The following is a 22,347-nucleotide window of genomic DNA, read 5'->3' as shown; positions in this document are numbered from 1 at the left end:
ATAAATTTATAAATATAAAAAAAACTGTAATACGATTTATAAGTTAGGATAACTAATTTATTGTTTAAAATTAAAATTTGAAGCACTAAGTATCGTAGATTGTGTAAAATCATTTAAATTAATTCAAAAAACAGTTTCAGAACATGACTGTTTTTTTATTTGAAAATTTATTGATGAACTCTTACGGATTATTACATTCATTTTTCAAAAATAATAATTACCTTTTTTATTTATACTCTGTTGTTCAAAATAATATTTTTTACATCTTTTGAAAAGTTTGTCTGAATTTTTTGTTTAGTTTTGTCTAGTGTTTATTGCATAATTTCAGTCCCCGGTTTGTTTATCTCGACTGTCCTTGTCTTGTTTTAGAAAGTTGTTTATGATATTTTTCTGATATTCTCGTATTATGTCCATGTTTACTACATTTTTGACAAGCTTTAGTTCTTCGTCTACAATTACATTAGTGGCTAATTTATGGATAAATTTTAACGATTCTAGTTGAAAGAGTTCCGTTATATTTAATTGCTTAGTTTGTTTAAAGAGTTCTCTAATTGCTGTTAGATAGGAAAGGTCATATACTGAATTAAATATTTTATCTTGTTGTCTTTGTAGTCTGTTTATGTCATTTTGATATCCTGTTCCCCATAGTAGTTGCATATAACACATTTTAGTTTTTACATAGGCTTCATACATTTTATTTTTTTCCGTTTTTGGAACAAAATTTTTGATATTTAAAAAAGGTTCGATAATGTCGCCACTTTGCTAATTAAATTGCTGATATGAATTTCCCATGTCAATTATTTATCTTTTGTTAGTCCTAAATATTTAACATGTTCAATTTTAGTTAGTCGTTCATCACTCATGTTCATTTGTTAAGGATTAAAAATTCATAAACTAAAACGCAAATATTTCTAATCTCACCAAATTACAAAGAGATACCTTAAATACATCACATGCGTTCATGTGTTTAATTTTTTCTGGTTTTCGTCCTGGCTTCACATTCTCAAAAAAGGGATAAGAGAGGTAGGTAGAGGATCAGATTAAATAATGTTATTTTCTTTTGATTTAATTCCTGCTTCCTTTTTTACGCTGTGGCCACACTTTAACAGCGTTTCTGTTAATTTTATCTTAAAACATATGTTAAATGTTAAATTATGTAAACTGAAATTATCAAAAGGTTCTCAGCAGTCAATTAATATTAAAACAGAATTAGGGAGCAGAAAGAGACTCTTGGTTTCTCTATGTGCTTTGCGGTGTTAAACGCAAAATGGAAGAATCCCTTTTTCAGGTGGGCATCACGTAACAAATTAAGTTAGCTCATTAATATTTAATGCGAAATGTCCTGCGCAAGCTTTCAAGAAAGCTAATTAGGATATCCTTGTTAATTTCTCTAGCGACTGTCACAAAGAGAATAACAACATTAATCATTCAACTCGCATCTTTATGGAATTTGCAACTACGAGATATATTACGAGCTTTAATAAATTGGTACCCAAGCGAAATGCGTGACAAAGTTCTAAAGTCTTTTGAGCCTGTCAAAAGTAAGTATGTCTTTTGTATTGGGTGTTAGCTGTGTCCTTTTTTCCAAATAAAGAGAACAAGAGGTCACAACACAATATTTCAAATAAATTAGTCAATAATTCAAAGCATCTTCACCATACACTGCGCAAATATCGCGAGCAGCTTTGGTAGCTTTATTCCCTCGATTGAACGCGAACAGAAAAAGGCGTCTAAAATGCTCACTTCCGACTGTTTGACATTATGATTTGAAGGCTTGTAGTCAAATAAAATAATATGTAAAATGTAAAATCAGATACAACATCTTGTAGAACGTAAAATTTCCTTTTGAATGGGATGTAACTTTTATAATTTGGGTTAACTTTTGGTGCTCATTTTTAAATTCGGAAAAAAAGGACACGACTTATGTGAAAACCATAAGTCTTAAAAGTGTGTAAATCTATCTTTGGCACAAATTTTAAATTGTGTAAAAGGCTATTTTAAGTTAAAAATTCACACTGTGTAACATTCACCATTCTGCCTATGCTTGAAAATTAATATTTCTTGAATTCTCATATCTGTTGATTTTTGTGAAGACAAAGAGTTGATAAAGGCCACAATAAAAATAATTTGGTAAATTAATGTTACCGTAAGGGTTTATAATTTATTTATTTTTAAGTGGAATGAATCTCGCCCGCATCAATGACGGTTTCAGCTCTCTTGGTAAAAGATATATTGAAATTGTAGTCGCGTAGTAGTATCGTGGACTCCGGCTCCAGTGGTCCGAGGTTCGAACCTCCCTCTGTTACAACCTGTTTCTCATTTTCTAACGCGTTTATTTACAACAAAATGATTCGTGAAAATTATTACAAATATATTTATTTTAAAAATCACATACGAATGCTTATGAGAGAACTATTAGCATACCCGGCAAAATTCATCTTTCAAAATTTTTAACAAATCATAAAAAACGGATACAAAAATATCTTAAACTTTTTTTTTAATATTTCAAAATTTTGTTATAGCCAGCTAATATTTTTGGCGGCTTCGTAGTGTAATGGTCAGTGCGTTTGTCTACCGAGCAAAATTATGATTTTTTTACTTAAACAACCGTGCTAAAAACGGAAAACAAGTTGCAGCAGAGCTTTGAGTAAAGCTTGGCTCTAAGCTGCGGGGACTTTAGCAGGTGTTCAAGTAATTTGAGAGGGGGATATCGAATTTCAGGATGCAACTCCGGAAAGCTTTGAGCTTTTTTTCAGTATTTAAACAAAAACTTATTTCGCTTTTTAACTACAGCATACAAACATTATATGTAATATTTAGGGCGAACATTATGTATCAAATTACACAACTAATATACTTTTTTATCTCTTCACAAAACTTTATGCGTCACGATATTGGTTGGATCAGATTCATCATCATCATTATTACTTTTTCCGCACCCAGTGGTGCATAGGACAATGTCACTGTTGAAATTTCAACATAAAATATAATTTGTTTTTGTTAGTCACATTGTTTTGGCTCCCTGACGATAACGATACAAATTTTCCCAGGTGTAAAATAACTAATTTATCTCCTATATAAGAATGAATTTTATGCAATTTATCACTTTTGGTACATATTTTGGCATATTTTAGTAGTTTTTACCATTTTGGAGTAATAAAGCTGTCACTCGTTTGGTTGTGAAAAATTACTACTCTTTTATAACCCCAAAATTATAATTATGATTGCAACTAAGTTTAAAAAAAAAATAAAAAAATTGGTTTGATTATAATGCGGGTTTTTTTTAGTTAGCATCATTTTAAAATACAAAATATTTATATTGCAATTCCCTGACGGTACAATTTTTTACCACACTTTTAAAAAAAAAAAACGTTTTTAAGATATAAATAACATAATTAAAAAGTCAAAAGTTCGAAAACTCTATTAAACACAACTAAAACTAAAATTAAAACTATAAAAATGGTTAATAGTTTTGTCGTCTGACTATTCATTTATCGTGGTAGGTTTATTGAACTTCAACATAATATTTTGATAAAACGATAATTCAGTTCAGATAAGGTTGTGAGTCGGGGGATGAGTGAGTGATTGGAAGGGTGAATGAAAGGGTGTGTACGTAATAGTAAGTAGAAGATAGTAGAAAATTACAGAGTAATTTTCATGCTTCCGAAATTCAGGTTAACACTTAATTACAATTATTAACCCATTAAATAAATATTTATTCCTCATAATACCCATTAAAATAAAATTATAAAATATTTATTTAAACTCCGTTAACATAAACACAAATGCAACACAACTGCGGCTTTAAATCATTTTTTATAAAAAAGAGAGTTGAGAAAAAAAACTTTAATAAAATTCCGGAAATTTTTAATCAATGGCAAATTTTAAAACATTTAAATATAATTTTAAAAAACACATGAGACCCACCCTATCCTGAACTCCATACAGTGGGAAATTGTGTATATTTATATATAATTACTAATTTTAAGTAATCTGTTCCATATAGTAAAAATAATATGAAAATAAAATAAATATGTATACATATAAATATAAAAATTAATGTAAAACGAACTCCCTCTTTAAACACGAGTTTTTCACTTTATTAGAGAGGTAGAAACGTTTTGATTAACTATGTTTGTACAAAACATTAATAACTTTATAATTGCTTTGTCAAAAAAAAAAAAAAAGCTCTGTGGCTAATAATGAATAAAGTTCTGTGTGAAATAAGTCTATAACCAGAACTCTGGATGTTTTTGACTCTATGGCTGCTCTGAGGTTAAAATCCTAAAAGAGTAAATCAAGTGAAGATAAGTCCCCCTTGTGATATAGTGTGGTAAACACTTAACCACGTTGGCGCGTTTGTTTATCATTCTCGTCATCCTGGGCTCAATTCCTGGTAGGGGGGACGTGAAATATTGATTTTAAAGGCTGTTTGAACTACAAAACTTTATTTTTTGTAGACTGGCATAAAGCGTAATTCTGATCACATTACCTTCATGTAGCAGATTATCAAAATAAGCTTAATAGGTTTAGCATACACTGCCCTATGCACCACTGGGTGAGGAAAGGAGAATGATGATGATGACGACGTTATACCTACCCATTTAAATAAATTTAAATATTATTTTAATTAATGATCAGCAAGTTTGTGTTCTATCCAAGAGGTCTCAGGTCTCAACCCCATGGTTGATATGGATTATTTATTTGTAAACGTGTTTTTGCACCGAAATTGTTCATTATATTTGGTTGCGATTTTGAACGGCTATCTTCATCGGTACATACTGAGATGGTGTAAAATAAAATCGATATTTATGTACGAAAGTGTGTATATTTGTATAAAAATTCTAAATATCTTCGTCGGTAACCGGTAATTGAACATGTTTAGAAAAAGAAATTGTAAACATATTATATTTTTCATACAGAAAACTTAATTATACTTTGTAATTAAAATTGAAGATAAATTTTATCTTCCCATCATAATCGAGGCCCTGGGCTGGCACATGAAACGTAAGACTGATCATCTTACCTTTATGGAACAAAAATATACAAGATACGTTAAGGTTTGTATACCAAAACAGTATCCCATGCACCAGTACGCGAGAAAAGAGAATAATTATACAATATATAACTTTTTGGGGGTTTTTACACACTATACTTTTTAATTCTCACAACGTGTGTGTTCAAGCATACAGACAATTGTAAATGTAAATATCGGCCACCGTGGTACAATAAATTATTAAGAATTTGATTATAATTATTTATTGTCAATTCTTGATGGAATTCCATTGTAATGATGTGATAATTTATATTTACAAATAAGTTATAAATTAAAAAATAATTGGTAGACTTCCACTTATTTGTTCCACCAATTAGCGCTTGGTCGTACAAATAGTTGGAAGTTTACAAAGTATTTTTGATTAGTAACTGATATGTTAAAATAAGTTTTTACATGATCAATTATTAAGAAGTTTGACAAGAGCAAAAGGTCCCGGTTTCAATTCCTCCTGAAATAAAAAAAAAGATTTCTCAAACCTGGGTGTTTGGTGCTGTAATTCACCCGGAATTCAATTCGGCCTATTGTGGTGTAAAAAAAAATGTTTTTAAGTATTTCACGGTGTGACCTAAAGATAAGCGTTTAGGTTATTTCAAAACAGTATCAGTAACAGTTACCGTTTAACAGATAAAACTGTTTTGAAGTAGCGTTAGAAAAAAATCTGGTTCAAGCAACAAGAACAAGAAATGGCTTTACCCACGCTGCTGTAAACTGTTATTTTTTAGAACCAAATTCACGAAGCAGTTTCATTTGCGAATTAATAATATCCAAACTTCATTGTTCTTCTTTGCAGTATCATGCTTTTTTAAAACCGTTTCAGCTGTTTCGGATAAATGACGACTTTATCTTTTTCCCACTTTTAGTGCCAAAATTGCAAACCAGCAGCACTTTCAGTTTAATTTGTTATTTACCCAGCTCCCATATTTCCTTATTTAAAACGAATGCATTCGTCTCTGTTTGGCCATCCAAATAACTATACAGTCAAAAAATTATATTACTTGGGTGATTCTAATTTTTTTTTTTATTTGATTTAAATAAACATAAAATACAAAATAATACCAAAAAAATCCTAAATTATTATCGATACATAAGTTCCCATATAATTTAACACGCTACTACCTCTCTATGTGAACAAACTGCTCGTGTTTTGAGAGGTATTCACTAACATATTTCTGCAGTAGGCGAAGTGTTAATCTATAGTAATAAATTAAATAAGTAATCCTTAAGGGGAGAGTGGCACTTTTTCATAATCATAGATAAAATGGCTTTGTCACTGATTTTGAATGGTTAATCATTGGTGGAAAAAAATGTCGCAAGAATCAAACCTTTATCGATGCACGTAAAATGCATCAGTAACACAATCACAAATAACTATCGACGTGCTTAAAAACATGCTAAGCATTTGAGCGATCACAATGAACAATAATTAACATTCTTAAGCCATCGCAGTCATAAGTCAACGCGTGAGTGGTTTATTTTTTATTTTCTTCGTAAATAAATACAGTTTATTGGCGAAAAATCGGCATTAACTATAAAAAATAATACAATATATTGCGTTTGAAAAATAATAAGTAGTATCTAATACAATAAAGTGAAAATTAAATTACAATTACTATGGCGACTGCTTTTCTTGACATTTGGCTTGCCAATCGCTGCCGCCGGCTAATGCAATGAAAATCATGATAAATAATAAATAATTAAATGAAAATAGCAGTTTTGGAATATTTTCCATATTTACACCGATGAAATTCAAATATGTGATTGCGCAGCAGGATTATACGTCGCGAAACGAAAATATTTTGACATTTAATATTAGGTGTTCACGGGTGTTCTATTGTGATCACAAATACGAAAAAACAACCATGGTGAGAAATTGTTATCACGTCGCTCATTAGCGCGTCGATAATTATTTGTGATTGAGCTACTAACGTAATTTATTCAATTAACTTATTAGGCAAAGCTTTTTTAACTTTTAAAATGGTAAATGAAGTTATCTTTTAAACCACAAGGGGGCAATGTTGAGTGTTGATCCTACCAAAATTCCTTCACTAACTCAAAACATCGAATACGTGAATGTTTTTTTTTTTCATAATGCTAAGATAAATAATATCATCAGTGAGCTTGACGTCATTTTTCAAGAAAATGATTCTTCATAAATTAACTTGGGACTGGGTTACAAAATGGGTAATCAAATAGTTAATTTAATATTCTATGCGGATGACGCAAATGTAATCAGCTATAATCATTAATCATGAAGAAACATACACATTATATCACTTCTTCACAATATTTTGAATAATCTCACTTCGCTTGTTTATTTGAGAGCTCCCTTGCAACCTCTATAACAACATGGACTATCTCTTTGTTCTTGCGACGAGATAACCCTTCAAATACCCACTCAACGCTCTAATTTTTTGCCTCCTTTTTTACAGTAGTAGCTGCTGGATTGTGGAATAATCTACCCGCTGGTATCAGAGATACTCTTTTTTTGTTTACATTTAAATCAAGATTGAAATGTCGCCATTCAAATATTTGAGTTTTCACTTTCTCCATTTTGTTCCCCTCCATCTTCTCTCCTTTCTTCATAACAAAGTAAAGATTTTTAGTTCATTTTTGTTTCAAATTTTGCATAAAATTATGAGATTCTGTATAAATATGTAGAATATGTCCGCAAACTTATTTGTTTTTATAAATTAATAAAATAAATCATAAACATTCTTACTTTCTCAAACTGAATGGTTCGAGAAGGTAGGAAGAAATTACCCTAAGAAAATGTGCCCGCCCTTACATAAAATGGATAAGTATATGCAGTGTTTAATAAATAAACTATAGCCAAATCTGAGAATTACCTACAGATCTATGCTGTATAAGTTCCACTTAGTATCATAAAGACTAAACATGTCAATATCACAAAACAAAAAGTCTTACAATATCCAAACAACCTATGAAGGTGTAAGCTGACTATTGACAACAAGCCAGTGGAACAGGTCACGAGTTTTCAATACCTGGGAGTAGAAATCTCAAGTCTTAGGGATTGTTACACTGAAGTCAGAGGACAGGTCAACGAATCATCAATTGTGTCGGGGTGTCTGAGGAATGTAATATGGAAAAATATAGATATGCGTATCGATAGCAAGGTCAGAATATGCAAGACATGTATGAGACCCATCATGGCGTATGCTGTGAAAGCGCGAGCTGACACTGTTCATACCAAGGGACTACTTAAAACTGCAGAAATGAAGGTTTTAAGGTATATTCATGGAAAAGCGCTCCGTGACCAAATCCAGAATACTATAACTAGAGATACGTGTGAAATAAAGAATATTGTGCGATGGAGCAGACCCAAACGAAGATACTGGAGGGACCATGTGGGCAGAATGAACATGAACAATGATAGACGTGTGTACACATTAGCCAATAAAACTCCATCTGGACAACATCCGCCAGGAGGACCACCCGAGGGATAGACGAGCAGTTGGACCTCATCATCTCAGGAGAACAACTAGTTTTCTGTAACACGGATCTTAGGGTCTCTTCAAAGAAGAAGAAGAAGAATAAATTATACTTTCCGATGATCATCAAGATATCGTGTCGTATTCAATTACATACTTTCAATCTAGAGTGCGTTAGTAGATACGAGTATGTGTCTTGTTGAAAATATTTTTTCTAGTTGAACTTTAATGATTTACATGAATACTCACAAACAAAACACGAAAATGATTTAAAAAGTAAAAAAAAAAAGATTTTCTTTAGTCTTCTTCTTCTTTTCCACATCCGCTTCTAAGTGGAGCATGTGGACATCACTAGTTGCCTCCAGGAGACCCTATCGCCAGCCAGAACTCTCGCTTCCCATGTCAATCCAGCGCCTCTTAATTCCGCCGAATAAAGTTTTTTTAGTACGTGTTTTTAACAAATTACAACAGGGATGGAGAATACCTTAAATAAGGGAATATGGAAGTCTAGGCATTTACAGGGCTTATGACCTGTCATTGGCTGGTTTAAGTGGCCACTTTACACACTGTGTAACATTCACCATTTTGACTATGTTTGAACATCCATATTTCTTCAATTCTTCCATCTGTTGATTTAAGTTAAGTTAAAAAGCTGAAACCTTTATTGTTGTGAAGAGATTCGTCTGACTGAATTATTTCACATAGTAGGCAACGCCTGAAAACAATTTTTGTTTTTAACTAAATATATTTTTTTTATTTAATATTCACACCCATAAGACTTTTACATACATAAGAGTTACATAAAACACGAGAATAAACAACATTTTTTTCCAGTACAGTATGAAGAAATAAAAACAATGTTTAGCAATGTAGTTGGGATAAAAAAATATAAAGAGGCTATAAAAGAAATAACATTTTGAATAAACTAAAGCCTAGTAAAAAAAAAATCATCAGTTTTTTAACCTAAAGAAGCGTAAGCATGTAAAGCGTTAAATCCAGTTTTAGAGGGAAAAAATAAAATTCACAAGTACAAAAAAATAATTTTAATCTAGAGCGCGTCAGTAGGATGTACTCGTATACCGTTGATTAGAATTTTACTGGACCAAAACTTATTTCAATCCAGATCGATCATATTTTTAAAAAAAATTGATTTAATAATTGTGATTTATTTTTATACGGTGTTCGTTGACTACTAAAACCTACACACGTTTTGTGATGGTTATTTTGACATTCCGGCTCTCAATTCGGAGGAAAAATGGCAATCTCAAACCAGACTAGAAAGATGCCCATGCTTGCTCAAGAGCATAAAATCCAGTCCTTGTCAGCAAACATTTGGATGCCGTGAAAATATTGTTGTTAAAATCCGATTTTGAGACATGACTCTTAAGATATATCAGCAGAAGGCGAATCTCTTAGTAATTTGTCTAACAAGTAAACAAACATTACTAAGGCGTTTCGCATTTACGATCCCTGATTATTTGAAAACTATCCGCGAATTGCACATTCAAATTTCAGTCAGAAATTTAGTTTTTTTTTAAATTTTAATTAACTATTAAACAAATCCAAAAAGCTTTTTATATTTTTATGTATCGTGATTAATGATGTTTTCATTTTTTGTAATTTTGAAATTTCTCCGCATGTGACGTCACAAGCTGTCGTCAACGAGTTGTCCTGAGTGGCGAGTCGGCTTCCCGGGAACCGAAAATCTATCATTGGTTGATTCGGAAGAACTTGTGACGTAGTTCAAAGAAGTGCATTTTTATCATTTTCGAGAAACTTTGTTTTACAATTAAATGCTCTGATTTAAACTCTTTTAAAGAAAATATTTTTTGTTTTCATTTTACCGTAACACTGAACATCCTCGTAGTTTAAAAAAAAATAAAAAGAAAAAAAAATTTGAACGAAAATTTTGCTGGTATCAAGTATAAATTATTATTTATTTATTCAATTGGCACCAATACCGTCTCACACAACGCACCCGGAAATAAAAGTGGCAGAATTCAAAAAAACTTTTCATCTATTCATTCGCGAAAACAAAGGATCAACTTAGGTACTCACTTGTGCCATCCAGTCATAAATATTTTCTGAAGTAACAATGACACTGTGCCTCTTTTCATTCTTTAATTTAATTAACAAAATAAAATAAAACATTGACATTCTTTTAATTTTTAGTCTACATCATTTTAAGATTCATGCCGTCAATAATTGTGCTGATAGGGAATTATTGATCTCCCTGGCAAAGTGGTTAAGACGCCAGACTCGCGCACGGAAGGTCCGGGTTTAACTCGGTGTGGCGCAAAAAGAAAAAAAGAAAAAACTGAATATTTTCATGAACATTTCTGCAAACTTCCAATACGTAAATATGTTAGTTGTGCTGTTATTATCACTCAGGCGCGATTAACACAACAACTCATGCAAATTAATTACAAATAAGACCAGTAATAATTATGGATTTTACATAAAGACAGTATCAAACATAACACCGTTCAATGTGGATAAGAAAAAGAGGAACAAAAATTACAGTATTTTTATGTGTTGCCGAAATTCAGTTGATGTCGCCTATGAGTAAGCATCAAACAATGTGAAAGCTCACCTGCTTTGACTAAGATACATACAACCTCAAAAAATTGTGGAGATGTGGAAATCACAAACAATAAACTGAACGGTGAATATTATATAGAGTGTAAATTGATTACTTTAAACAGCCATAAGCTCTGTGAATGCATGGATCCATATTTCGTAATTATTCCTCAATCTCAATTGAGATATCTATCATAGTTATTTCTATTGCTGTGTTGAAATATATAAAATTACTAATGAGGAGAAAATTAGTCTCAAAACTTACTGTACAGGGGTTAAAAATGAAAAAAAAATGCCTTAAAATATTTGAAACCATTATTTTTTAAATACTGAGGTATAATTAAATAGAGATAATGCTTCTTTGAATAAAATATTGAAATTTTATTCCGAAAAATGAACATTGCTGTGCAAAACGCGTAGTAGAGTAAAAAAATTAACTGTCTATGCTAGTTTACTGTGAATTCAAAGCTGTATGTCGCGCCTTTTTACGCTGCTTCACGTTTACTGACTACAAGCTAAGTTCCGGAACTTAGGTTGAATGGAACACAAGACGGGTGCTTAGTGCTGCATCTAGTGTATATATGTATCAATGTTTTTCTTCTTAAATTGAATGTGATATGAATGAAATGAATCCAGGTTTTGGTTTTACATCCATAATTGTATTTTATATTCCGTCCAACGCGAAAAAATAATTGGTGAGTTTGTAACTAATAAAAAAAATAAACGTATAGTCAAAACATTATGTATCATTTATTGAACTACTAATTTTTGAACTGCTTTGATTTTTTTTTCGATAGTCTGTTACAGGGGTGTAAGGTTACCAATCTGACGCCTTAGGTACCAGTCTAGGTACAGGTACTAGTTATTGCAGAAGTAAACCTCCTTGTAAACAAATATTTCATGTCGACCCTCCCAGAAATTGAACCCCGGACCTCCAGCATCGTAAACAATCGGGCCAACTACTACTGCGAGGTGGACTTTTCTCTACTCGATTTCTTTTTTAAGGATTTTTAGGTAGCTTTTATTATAACGAAAACTCAGTTCTATAAAACAAGTCAAAAAAATATGGGTTGAGTTATGCAATCCATTATATTAACGAAGCACTCCTTTTCAATTATAACTATATAAATAATAAAACATTGGTTTTCTCTGGTTAGACAAATGTTTTCATACGAAGGATGCTGAATATAAATGATATATGGGAAAAATTGAAGTTTTGAGATATAACGTTTGTAAGTTTGCAAACCTCTTGGACAATTTTAATAAACTTGTAAATATAAAAGAACCTTGTTAATATAAATAGCCTTTACTGTTTTATATAATCAAAGATGGTTTTCATGACTATAAAATGATATCTATATTTTAGTATTTAATTGACATCCATCCTTTATCCCCCATATACGTATAATAAGTTAGAAACTAGCTAAAATAGCTCTAAGGCCGTCGATATAAAATCAACCTTCTAGTCATGTGTAAAATTCTCAACTCACTCTTTGATGCGCTTGAACTACTAAGCTCAATTAAATTCAATATCCCAACTTGAAATCTCAGACAAAACTTACTTTTTCATACCGATAACCATTGATCTAACCATGGTTTCCATTTCTGTATGCCCAGAATTCTTAGGTCTGCCAACAAACATACCAGTCTTGATTTCTTGGATAACCAGTGGTCTTCTTTCATACGATCACTAAATCAAATTAAATTATAAACACCTCTCCCCGCTTCCACTCCCACTTAGTCTACTTTATACCATTGTGTCTTTCTATTTTATTTTATAATATACTCCTATGTATACATATGTCCATAAAAATGCCCATTTGGCAAATATATAAATAAATATGCACTTTTTCTTGCTCAGGTACTCGTATCTTAAAAAGTATGGCCTTAATGTCAAATTTTATTCAACATAAATGTTGATCCTGTGAACTGCCGTCAGATAGCATAATTAGTTTGAAACACACAAATAATTGACATCTGGCTGCACATGAATTATTTAGGTATGCATAAGTCTCAGTTATTGTCACAATTTTGACATCAAGTCTGCCTACAACCTCGCCTACCCTACCTCAGTACTCCTTCATTGCCCGCTATAACTAGACCTACTGTCCTGCCGCAAGATTATTTATTAATCTCCGCTCCGCTTTTATAAAAGTATTGTCCATCCAATCGCGCCAGAGTGGTACTCGGAGCTCGAGGCAGAAGGCCCTTCGCGTACGCGTATCAGTGCCACATCTTCAAGTGTCAAGTGTCAGGACCCAACCACTCCAGGAGTGCTATTCTGAACCACTCACGTGACACGAGAAAACAGTTTTTCTCGTGTATTTTGTATGTAAATACACGAGATAATACGGCCACGAGAGCGTTTATAATACCAGCCCAGGAACGAGAAACGACTGGAACAGGTAAGTGGCTTCCCTTCCTAATCCATCTTCCTTGTAAGATGTTGTGAACGACGCGACGAATGACACCGTATACCGCATCGCTACTGAGCTACTAAATTTAATTAAAGTGTGTATGCATATATTTTTTTAGAATTTATCACTTACTCTTTTAGCATGTATAAGTAAAAACATGTAATTTTAAAACCTTTTTAAAAAAATATTTTAATGACTGGTATTATGTATGGATAATTTTGAATTTTTTTCTTTACCTTTTTCAGTTGTATTATACGAGTATGTAAAAAAAAAATTACTTTTACACACTTGTATTATTTTTTTTATTTTCTTTTCTTTATTTAGGAAACATACAGTACAGTTACAAAGTTTTATATTTTACACAGTTAGACTTAACTCTAATGGACCAGTGGAGTTTCCATATTATAAATAATTATAAGGTTATTAATGAAAGTACAAAGAAGAGAAAAAAAACCTAAATGGAAGTTGTTTAAAAATTTAAATTTAAGTAAAAAAAGGTTATTTTAAAGTTTGTAGTTTGTAGTTTGTAGTTAGTATTTACAAATGGAAATAATATTCAAAATGAAGAAAATTTGTAAAAGTAATTAAAGATTAAGAATGAAAATACAGAATGAAAAACATGCTCAGATGTTAAAATAAAATAAAATAGTAATAACAATTTTAAAAAGGAAAAACATAAATAAACAAATTCATATTTTAAGGGATTCAAAGAAACGATGAGAAGAATCTTATATTATCTTATCTTATCTTATGTAGTCATATGTAATTTACATAATAAAAATACTTTATTACATACTTTTAAGCTGTATTACATATTTGTTATTCTAAATATCTTATGCTTTTTACCATGTATTATATATGTTATATATATACATTGCACTTTTGCATACTCTTAATAGTTTAGAATATAGAAGAAAAGTTTTTTATTATTATAACTTAATACATTATAATTTTTTTTTTAAATCTGCATTTACCTCGTAACACTTCATTATAAATTATTATGAAAAAAAAACTTTGTGATTCGTGTAACATCATTTTATTATTTTACAAGAACACAAGTTATATAAAACTAATATAGTGTGTAACCCGTGTTTACTATATTAGTTTTATATCACCCGTCGATGGGAGGAGTGCTCTCCCGAAACTATAGTTGTGTTCTTGTAAAATAATACAATTGTGTAACACGAATAACAAAGTTTTATTTTCATAATAATTTATAATGCATTATAATTTATAATGCATCCTAATTTATATTCTGCTTTTGTGAATAATATTTTTGTTTTAAATATAAATACGTCCGTAAATAAATATTGTTATATGCATGTCCCCAAATGAGTTTCTCCAAAAACTTCTGAAGAATATTATATGAAATTATGTATAATATGTTTTCAATTTTTTTAAAGTTCACTTCACTCTTATGCTATTATTATAGAAGCCGCATGGCTTCGCCCCCGCATCCGCAGAGAAAATAAATTTTCCCCAAAAATAACCATTTTCAAATCCTGTACCCTTCATATCGTCGCGATCAAAGAACAACGACCCATGTGATTTTTTTCAATTTTATATGAGAGCGATCGGATTTTTTTTTTTTAAGACTTATGTCACGATTTGTACCACCAAAATATTTTTTTTTGATACTAAGTATAGAGTTAGTTACATATATTTTATTTTTTTATTATTGGCATAACCTTTTTAACATCAAAAAATATAAAAGAAAGTCAATATCTAATTTCCTCGTCGTTGTACGATCACGACGATATGTAAATAAATAAACGTATCAATCTCTTGCCAATTTAAACGACATAATTTGCATAAACAACTTTACTCCTAAAATGAGTAACCACATGTTTATATTTCACATAAATGTAAATATCTATATGTACTTTGGTTAAGGTAATATAAATAATTAATCGTTACAAATCGATTTAGATGAGTCAGCACTTTAGTCAGCTATTTTTCAAAAGTAACAATTTCTAATTATATCTTTATAGAACTGAGCCGTTGATAAGATAAAGCAGAAAATGAGGGAAACTAGAGCCGAGTTTAAAATTCCGTCGATTGTCTTTAAATTGTCAATTTCCTTCACGAAATAAATATATTAGCGTTTCTATATTCTCGTCACGCAAGATGATTCAATCAGTAGAACAGAAATTCAATCTAAGAATTCATTATTTAGGAGAACAATTTACTCTGGTACTAAAGAGAAGGACTCTCTTTAAATTGAAACATGTAATTTCAATTTTGAGAACATCCTATATCTTAAAGCTAATTCAACGTGCGTAGGGTAAACGAGTCGGGAAAGTGACTCAGTTATTGACAATGACAATTATTAGGTAATATTGTAATGTAATTTTCTCAAACTGAACGGTTTGAGTAGGTAGGAAGAAATTGCCTTAAGGCAATATGCCTGCCCTTAGATGTATTAATTAATTCTTTTTTTTTCACATAATAAACAATATTTTTATTTTTTTTCAAATTTTAGAATATAAAAATAGGGCCAAATATATAAAGAAATAAAAAAAACGTTAAGACAGTTTTAAACTTTACGTATTTATGTTTATATTTCATTTATGCATACCTATATTATTTATATTAAAATACACAAAGTGTTAAATAAATGAATAATAATATTACTTTTTTGAACTCACTTTATTACGAATACAAAGTTTATTGCGAATAACAAAAGATAACGTTTTATGACTGATAAATATTAAAGAGAGTTAGAAAACCTTTCTAATAATAATAAATAAGAAAAATCTATATTGATACAAGGCGGCCTCCGTGGTTAAATGACTAAGACACATAACTTACGCACAGAAGGTTTCGGATTAAATTCCCAGTGAGAACATAAAAATTCATTCTCAAGTCTGGGTGTCCCGTGCTGTAATTCACCACTGTAATTGGGCCTCCTGGACTGTTGTGGTTTAAAAAAAAACGAAAAGTAAAAAATTTACCAAAATAATTTATACGGGTATATATGGTCAAATAGCTGACTTGTTGCCACTGGCAATCTCTTACAGTCAACCAAATTTTAAAATATTATATTTATTTATATTATATCCCCTCTATACAATATTCACTTTAAATACATTTACATTACTGAGTTACGTCTTCCAAATATTCATTAATAGTATAATATTTCTTTAATAAAAAACACTCTTGACACTATTGTGAACTCTTTGATCTAATTAGGTACTTCTTTTGTTGTTTTTGGTAGCTTATTGCATACTTTAGAGTAAAAACACGTCACTGGTTAGAGTTATAGAGTTATTATAAAAATCATAATATGATTATTAACTGCTAAGTTAGCTACGGATTACAGCAATACAACCAGCCGCGGCCGTTGGTACTCATGTCGATAATTGCAAGCGTAAACCAAAACCATCCGTTACATGCTTGTTGTTAAACTAAAAACCAAACCAAAACTTGGAACGCTTTCGTTCTATGCAATAGAGCTAAAGACCTTTTGTAGTGACTCTGAATTATATACCTACTTTTATAGCCTTACATATAAGCACTCTTTAAAAGAAAGGGTTTTGCCAATGGAATTTTGATTTTACTTTTTTTCGGGTCTTGCAAAAGTGACTTGACTTTGACCTTTTCGAGGCATTTATCTAGACTTATTTCTTTCTCAAAATACAGAGCCTAAATCCCTTTAAATACAGGGCTCGCGACGAGTTATTAACTAATTTGATTGATTATTTTGTAAACCATGTTATACTCAGCATGTATGTACTTTTGTTTTAACTGTTATATAAATTTGATAAACTACTTATTTTATAAGATTTAACCAAAGCGCTATTTAATACGGCTGCAAAATGTACATAAATAATCTAAAGGACATTCGCGGAGACTGGATCGCTACCCACGTGCAAACCACGAGCCCACTGCGTGAAATCGAATGATTGGCCTATTTCACGCCACGGCAAAAATTTACACGGCCTGATATAATACAATACGGTGGGTCGATATTTATAATGTTATAAAAAAAAAAAATTCAATTCCTGGCAAACACAATAACCAGTACGCCATAAGACTGACGAGACCGCCTAATCTCCAGTCGATTTCCTTTTACAGGATTTTAACCAGAGAGTACTCGCTAAACTGAAATAATGATTTTGTAAAATTATAATTAAAATATCTTCTGTTTGGTTTTACTTTATTGTTTTAATGCATTAACCAAAGCGATTTTATTGATATTTGTATCGAAATCCTTAGCAATGGAGTTTAATAAAAAAAAAACGAAAACCATAAATTTTATCAAACTTAAATAGGTACAAACGAATCTTGTAAATGTCAATCCACCCTAATTTTGCCGTGCCGCTCAGATAAAGATGACATATGTGACATAGGTTATTCTCTGTCGGATATCACGCAGCTGGTTTGTTTATTTGAACATTCTTGTAATAATGAATAGACTTTAAGTATCACCTGCGTAAGTTTCTGTTTATTTTACATTCTTCAAATTGCGAGAAGTTATTTATTTCCTTTTGAACCACATACATTTATAAATAAGGGGAGATATGTGAAGGAACCCAAACAAATTTAACCATTTATAGGACTTCTTCTCGTGTATTATGCTACGATACATTATATTCGACGAATACGACATTATTTCTCATTCGGAAAACGGTATGAAAAAAGAAAATTGTTTAAAAAATGGTCTTTAGAAATGCTTGCCAATCTTGGTACTCGAATGAGCATAATATCATATATAACAGAATATATTTCATTTAAAATTTTAGAAATAAATACTATAAAAAATAATAGCGATAGAATTTTAATAAATCAGCAGATAGAATTAAAAAACTCACCCTTACTAGCCCCCTTAGTTAGACCCTGTACATTGTAATAAAACAATAAACATTTTTCTTTTCTTAAAGTACACCGCCAACACATGTTTCAATAATTTGTCTCACTCTGTTCCATTGCAATATTGCGTATTGTATCTTTTTCAACTTATTTTTAAATGTACCTACACTTAAGATAATATTTAGTTTTATATAAATTATCCTTACACTGTATAATATTCACCAGTCTGAAGATGCCCATTAGAGGATGAAAGCGCTAATTGGTCAAAATAAATAAGTGGAAGTGTACCAAGCATTTTTTAAATTAATAATTTATATGTAAATATAAGTTATTACATCATTATAACAGAATACATTTAATAAATTTAAAAGATTTATTTCACACCAAACTAATGTATTTATTTTTTGGCAATATCTAATTTTTTATGAATACTAATGTAGGTATGATGCATTTTTAAAAATATTATACTAATATTAATTGCAAAAGTAATATTTATTTCGGTCGGCCTCGGAGAGGTATCAAGTTCGATTCCTGACATGGTTGATATGAAATATTTATTTAAATGGGTGTTTTTACACTAGCATATTCACTGGTACATGAAGCGTATGACTGATCATCTTACCTTCACGTCACAAAAAAATATCAAGATACGCTGCAATTAGTGTATCAATGCAGTGCCTAATGTACCATTAGGTGCGGATTTTTTTTTGATGAATATTGATTTATTTATTTCAATCTTTAAAGCGATATCTTCCAGCCAACGAAAAAGAGTTGGTCAAAAATGTATAGGTACTGAAAAAAAATATATATATAAAAAATACATGGATGAAATAAAATCTATTTTATTCAAAATAACAGCTGTTTTTTAATAGGGAGATAAGGCTTGCACATATTAACTTTAATAAAAGTCAACAATGTTTGAGTATGTCCAAATGCTTGCAGACTGGCTGGATTTCCTCCCTAGGGAGTCATTCATATTTAAAATTATTTCAACAATGTTACACAGGGTGTAAAGTGCCCACTTAAACCACATTAGAATATCTTTCCTGATTCCAACAGTTTGGCTAAAATAATAAAAACCGGAACAGCCCTAGTGAATTTAATAAATTTTATTCAAACCAACATGGATACTGGGATCCCAATCACGGGAGTAATCTTAGATTTTAAAAAAGCTTTCGATACGGTTCATGTTGAGACAATGATAAAAAAATTAAACGACATAGGAGTAAAATTTCAAGAAAGTAAACTATTAAAATCATATTTAGCAAATCGGAAGCAGTATACATATGTAAATGAAAAAAAAAGCCTTTTGCAAACGGTAAATTTTGGAGTACCCCAAGGATCCATTTTGGGTCCAATATTATATATTTTATACATTAATGATTTGTCACTGTACAATTTCAAGGGAAAAATTATTATGTATGCCGACGACATTGGACTATTCTATAAAAATCAAACAGACGTATTAACAAACAATGACATAAACAAAGACCTAACTATGTTGACTAAATGGACAAACACAAACTTACTTACACTTAATGAAAAAAAATGCAATATTATCCATTTTGAAACTAGAAAAAAATGTCATAAAGTAGATGCTTACATAAATAATGAACGACTTACTGAAATTGAACATGTTAAATACTTAGGACTAACAATAGACAGACAATTAACATGGACAATTCATATCAACAATTTAATTAGCAAAGTGGCGACATTATCGAGTCTTTTTTTTAAAATCAAAAACTTTGTTCCAAAAACGGAAAAAATTCTAATGTATGAAGCCTATGTAAAAACTAAAATATGTTATACGCAACTATTATGGGGAGCAGGATATCAAAATGACATAAACAGACTACAAAGACAACAAAATAAAATATTAAAGTTAGTATATGACCTTCCCTATTTAACTGCAACTAGAGAACTTTTTAAACAAACTAAGCAATTAAATATAACTGAACTCTTTCAACTAGAATCATTAAAATTTATCCATAAATTAGCCACTAATGTAATTGTAGACGAAGAACTAAAACTAATAAAAAATTGTAGTCAACATGGACATAATACGAGAATATCAGACAAATACCATATACAACTTTTTAAAACAAGACAAGGACAATCAAGACTAATGAACCAGGGACTGAAATTATACAATAAACTACCAGACAAAACTAAACAAAAGACTCAGACAAACTTTACAAAAGATGTAAAAAATATTATTTTAAACAACAGAGTATAAATGAAAAATGTATGTATTATTTTATGTAAAATGAATGTTATAATCCGTAAGGGTTTATAAATAAATTTTCAAATAAAAAAAATGTAATATAATAGCAGAAAAATCATTTTTTTGAAATATAAACCTTGTATATTGTAAGCAAGGTAAAAAATAATGCAACTCCCATATAAAAAATAAAAAATACAAAGCCAAAGAACACCAGGTGACAACTTTTGCGCCACCTTGCATATGGACTTCTTTTCATCTCTCGAACGTAATGTGAATTTAAAATCAATCACCAATATGATCATTCACAATTGTAATGCAGTTACATGTCATCACAATAATATATGGTCACTTTTATAATCTTATCAAAATACACAACAATCGTGTCACATACCATATTTTCCATATTATAAAATACTATTTTGAAATTCCTGTATCTGGACAAAATAAAGACTCTGGTTTGTCAACATTATGCACCGTAAGGTGCATATTCTGGGCGTAACGGTGATTAAAACAGAAAATTTAAGCAACGATTTAATTCAAAATATTGTAATTGAAGTTATAACGATACTTTACTCCAATTATATTTTTTTCCTAGAACTAAATCTGGAAACTATTAGCCTAGTACGCTAGTCAAAGTATTAAAGTATCAACGACGAACAACGAACCACGAGGAGGAAGAATAATATCATTAATTATAAATTTGCTCAACAGTGTTTTTAGTGTGTCCAAATGTTTTTAGTCAGGCTGGATTTCCTCCCTAGGGAGTTATTTACATCTAAATTTGTTTCAACAGAGAAGGATAACATTTTGAGAATATAATATGGTAGTCCAGACATGTACAGGGCTTATGACCTGTCATTGGCTGGCTTAAGTGGCCGCTTTACACATTGTGTAATATTCACCATTCTGTCTATGTTTTAAAATCCACTTTTCTTAAATTCTTCCATCTGTTGACTTCTGTGAAGTAAAAGCGCTAAAACTTTTATCATGTGGGTGATATTCATACAGCTGAACCAATTCACCTGGACAACGCCTTAAAACCATTTTTCAATTCTTATACTTCTTTTAGAAGTTAGTTTAATCAGTATGTCCAAATATTTGCAGACAGGCTAAATATCCTTTCTTAGGCATTATTTACATCTAAATTTGTTGCAACAGAGGGGGAAAACATTGTAATAAAGGTAAGTCTGAATCTTAGACGAATCTCACCCACATGTTAAGGTTTCAGCTCTTTCACTTCACAAAAGTAAACAGATGGAAGAGTTGAGGATATGAGGATGTTCAAACATAGGCAAAATTGTGAACGTTACACAGAATATAAAGTAGCTACTTAAACCAGCCAATGACAGGTCATAAGCCATGTAAATACCTGTACTTCCATATTGCATTCTCAAAATGTTATCCCTCTCTGTTGCATTGTATCTAAAGAACTCCCTAGGGAAGAAATCCAGCCCGTCTACAAACATTTGAACATACTCAAAATATTGTTGAATAAATTTATTATTAATTACAATATTTGAGTTTGTCCAAATGTTCGTAGACAAAAGACTGGATTTCACCCCCTCGGGAGTCATTAAGATTAACAAATTGTTAATCTTAAATCAAAATCAAAATTTGTTAATCTTAATGACTCCCGAGGGGGTGAAATCCAGTCTTTTGTCTACGAACATTTGGACAAACTCAAATATTGTAATGAAACCAACTGGTCCAAGAAGAAGTGTAAAAATTGAAAATTTGTTTTCAGGCGTTGCCTAGTATGTGAAATAATTCAGTCAGATGAGTCTCTTCACAACAATAAAGGTTTCA

General features: G+C 30.7%; 1 protein-coding gene across 1 annotated transcript in view; it reads right to left on the bottom strand.

Annotated features, from left to right (window-relative positions):
- LOC148280684 (aminopeptidase N-like) overlaps positions 1 to 22,347 on the bottom strand; it is a 44,428-nt gene that overhangs the window by 8,691 nt on the left and 13,390 nt on the right.

This window comes from Micrasema longulum, unplaced genomic scaffold, assembly GCF_059751315.1.
Source record: "Micrasema longulum isolate JH-2025_06_02 unplaced genomic scaffold, ASM5975131v1 h1tg000551l, whole genome shotgun sequence".
Lineage (NCBI taxonomy): Eukaryota > Metazoa > Arthropoda > Insecta > Trichoptera > Brachycentridae > Micrasema > Micrasema longulum.
The sequence above is the reverse complement of the archived record's forward strand: the minus strand, read 5'-3'. Positions and strand labels throughout refer to the sequence as shown.